The 2,500-nt window shown below is 46.5% G+C and overlaps 12 non-coding genes across 12 annotated transcripts in view; all 12 read right to left on the bottom strand.

Moving 5' to 3' along the window:
* LOC148961633 (5S ribosomal RNA) overlaps positions 1-44 on the bottom strand; it is a 119-nt gene extending 75 nt beyond the window's left edge. Inside the window, exon 1 of the ribosomal RNA XR_016154007.1 lies at positions 1-44. This exon is cut by the window's left edge and continues 75 nt beyond it. This is a non-coding gene — a ribosomal RNA (5S ribosomal RNA).
* A 92-nt stretch (positions 45-136) lies between these two features.
* Positions 137-255, bottom strand: LOC148961632 (5S ribosomal RNA). Its single transcript, XR_016154006.1, has one exon. It is a non-coding gene; the product is annotated as a 5S ribosomal RNA (ribosomal RNA).
* Positions 256-347: 92 nt separating this feature from the next.
* On the bottom strand, positions 348-466 carry LOC148961631 (5S ribosomal RNA). Its single transcript, XR_016154005.1, has one exon. It is a non-coding gene; the product is annotated as a 5S ribosomal RNA (ribosomal RNA).
* Positions 467-558: 92 nt separating this feature from the next.
* Positions 559-677, bottom strand: LOC148961630 (5S ribosomal RNA). Its single transcript, XR_016154003.1, has one exon. It is a non-coding gene; the product is annotated as a 5S ribosomal RNA (ribosomal RNA).
* A 92-nt stretch (positions 678-769) lies between these two features.
* On the bottom strand, positions 770-888 carry LOC148961629 (5S ribosomal RNA). Its single transcript, XR_016154002.1, has one exon. It is a non-coding gene; the product is annotated as a 5S ribosomal RNA (ribosomal RNA).
* A 92-nt stretch (positions 889-980) lies between these two features.
* Positions 981-1,099, bottom strand: LOC148961628 (5S ribosomal RNA). The gene has a single exon (XR_016154001.1). It is a non-coding gene; the product is annotated as a 5S ribosomal RNA (ribosomal RNA).
* Positions 1,100-1,191: 92 nt separating this feature from the next.
* On the bottom strand, positions 1,192-1,310 carry LOC148961627 (5S ribosomal RNA). The gene has a single exon (XR_016154000.1). It is a non-coding gene; the product is annotated as a 5S ribosomal RNA (ribosomal RNA).
* A 171-nt stretch (positions 1,311-1,481) lies between these two features.
* Positions 1,482-1,600, bottom strand: LOC148961626 (5S ribosomal RNA). The gene has a single exon (XR_016153999.1). It is a non-coding gene; the product is annotated as a 5S ribosomal RNA (ribosomal RNA).
* A 92-nt stretch (positions 1,601-1,692) lies between these two features.
* On the bottom strand, positions 1,693-1,811 carry LOC148961625 (5S ribosomal RNA). Its single transcript, XR_016153998.1, has one exon. It is a non-coding gene; the product is annotated as a 5S ribosomal RNA (ribosomal RNA).
* Positions 1,812-1,903: 92 nt separating this feature from the next.
* LOC148961624 (5S ribosomal RNA) lies at positions 1,904-2,022 on the bottom strand. Its single transcript, XR_016153997.1, has one exon. It is a non-coding gene; the product is annotated as a 5S ribosomal RNA (ribosomal RNA).
* A 172-nt stretch (positions 2,023-2,194) lies between these two features.
* LOC148961623 (5S ribosomal RNA) lies at positions 2,195-2,313 on the bottom strand. Its single transcript, XR_016153996.1, has one exon. It is a non-coding gene; the product is annotated as a 5S ribosomal RNA (ribosomal RNA).
* Positions 2,314-2,405: 92 nt separating this feature from the next.
* LOC148961622 (5S ribosomal RNA) overlaps positions 2,406-2,500 on the bottom strand; it is a 119-nt gene continuing 24 nt past the window's right edge. Inside the window, exon 1 of the ribosomal RNA XR_016153995.1 lies at positions 2,406-2,500. This exon is cut by the window's right edge and continues 24 nt beyond it. This is a non-coding gene — a ribosomal RNA (5S ribosomal RNA).

Here is a 2,500-nt window from a genome sequence, read left to right as displayed (position 1 = left end):
GATCAGACGAGTTCGGGCGTTCTCAAGGTGGTATGGCCGTAAGCGAAATCTGCTGCCAAAATTGGACTATTTGAATGGTTAGAACATTAGGGTAGTAAACCATATAAAGCTTACTAGGTCTCCCATCCAACAATAAAGCTTACAGCACCTGGTATTCCCAGGCGGTCTCCCATCCAAGTACTAACCAGGCCCGACCCTGCTTAGCTTCCGAGATCAGACGAGTTCGGGCGTTCTCAAGGTGGTATGGCCGTAAGCAAAATCTGCTGCCAAAATTGGGCTATTTGAATGGTTAGAACATTAGGGTAGTAAACCATATAAAGCTTACTAGGTCTCCCATCCAACAATAAAGCTTACAGCACCTGGTATTCCCAGGCGGTCTCCCATCCAAGTACTAACCAGGCCCGACCCTGCTTAGCTTCCGAGATCAGACGAGTTCGGGCGTTCTCAAGGTGGTATGGCCGTAAGCGAAATCTGCTGCCAAAATTGGGCTATTTGAATGGTTAGAACATTAGGGTAGTAAACCATATAAAGCTTACTAGGTCTCCCATCCAACAATAAAGCTTACAGCACCTGGTATTCCCAGGCGGTCTCCCATCCAAGTACTAACCAGGCCCGACCCTGCTTAGCTTCCGAGATCAGACGAGTTCGGGCGTTCTCAAGGTGGTATGGCCGTAAGCGAAATCTGCTGCCAAAATTGGGCTTTTTGAATGGTTAGAACATTAGGGTAGTAAACCATATAAAGCTTACTAGGTCTCCCATCCAACAATAAAGCTTACAGCACCTGGTATTCCCAGGCGGTCTCCCATCCAAGTACTAACCAGGCCCGACCCTGCTTAGCTTCCGAGATCAGACGAGTTCGGGCGTTCTCAAGGTGGTATGGCCGTAAGCAAAATCTGCTGCCAAAATTGGGCTTTTTGAATGGTTAGAACATTAGGGTAGTAAACCATATAAAGCTTACTAGGTCTCCCATCCAACAATAAAGCTTACAGCACCTGGTATTCCCAGGCGGTCTCCCATCCAAGTACTAACCAGGCCCGACCCTGCTTAGCTTCCGAGATCAGACGAGTTCGGGCGTTCTCAAGGTGGTATGGCCGTAAGCAAAATCTGCTGCCAAAATTGGGCTATTTGAATGGTTAGAACATTAGGGTAGTAAACCATATAAAGCTTACTAGGTCTCCCATCCAACAATAAAGCTTACAGCACCTGGTATTCCCAGGCGGTCTCCCATCCAAGTACTAACCAGGCCCGACCCTGCTTAGCTTCCGAGATCAGACGAGTTCGGGCGTTCTCAAGGTGGTATGGCCGTAAGCGAAATCTGCTGCCAAAATTGGGCTATTTGAAGAAAAAAAAAGAGACTCTTTCAGGCTTTCTGAAGAAACTCAGAGACGATTTCAGGCATTTTGAGGGGGAAAAAAGACAATTTAGGATTTTTGAACCATTTCATTGACTCTTTTTTTTTTTTTTTTTTTTTTAAACAATAAAGCTTACAGCACCTGGTATTCCCAGGCGGTCTCCCATCCAAGTACTAACCAGGCCCGACCCTGCTTAGCTTCCGAGATCAGACGAGTTCGGGCGTTCTCAAGGTGGTATGGCCGTAAGCAAAATCTGCTGCCAAAATTGGGCTTTTTGAATGGTTAGAACATTAGGGTAGTAAACCATATAAAGCTTACTAGGTCTCCCATCCAACAATAAAGCTTACAGCACCTGGTATTCCCAGGCGGTCTCCCATCCAAGTACTAACCAGGCCCGACCCTGCTTAGCTTCCGAGATCAGACGAGTTCGGGCGTTCTCAAGGTGGTATGGCCGTAAGCAAAATCTGCTGCCAAAATTGGGCTATTTGAATGGTTAGAACATTAGGGTAGTAAACCATATAAAGCTTACTAGGTCTCCCATCCAACAATAAAGCTTACAGCACCTGGTATTCCCAGGCGGTCTCCCATCCAAGTACTAACCAGGCCCGACCCTGCTTAGCTTCCGAGATCAGACGAGTTCGGGCGTTCTCAAGGTGGTATGGCCGTAAGCGAAATCTGCTGCCAAAATTGGGCTATTTGAAGAAAAAAAAAGAGACTCTTTCAGGCTTTCTGAAGAAACTCAGAGACGATTTCAGGCATTTTGAGGGGGAAAAAAGACAATTTAGGATTTTTGAACAATTTCATTGACTCTTTTTTTTTTTTTTTTTTTTTTTAAACAATAAAGCTTACAGCACCTGGTATTCCCAGGCGGTCTCCCATCCAAGTACTAACCAGGCCCGACCCTGCTTAGCTTCCGAGATCAGACGAGTTCGGGCGTTCTCAAGGTGGTATGGCCGTAAGCAAAATCTGCTGCCAAAATTGGGCTTTTTGAATGGTTAGAACATTAGGGTAGTAAACCATATAAAGCTTACTAGGTCTCCCATCCAACAATAAAGCTTACAGCACCTGGTATTCCCAGGCGGTCTCCCATCCAAGTACTAACCAGGCCCGACCCTGCTTAGCTTCCGAGATCAGACGAGTTCGGGCGT

This window comes from Pimephales promelas, assembly GCF_988280905.1.
Source record: "Pimephales promelas chromosome 3 unlocalized genomic scaffold, fPimPro1.hap1.1 SUPER_3_unloc_2, whole genome shotgun sequence".
In the NCBI taxonomy this organism is placed as follows: Eukaryota; Metazoa; Chordata; class Actinopteri; order Cypriniformes; family Leuciscidae; genus Pimephales; species Pimephales promelas.
Note: the sequence above shows the minus strand (reverse complement) of the source record. Positions and strands in the feature narration are given on the sequence as shown.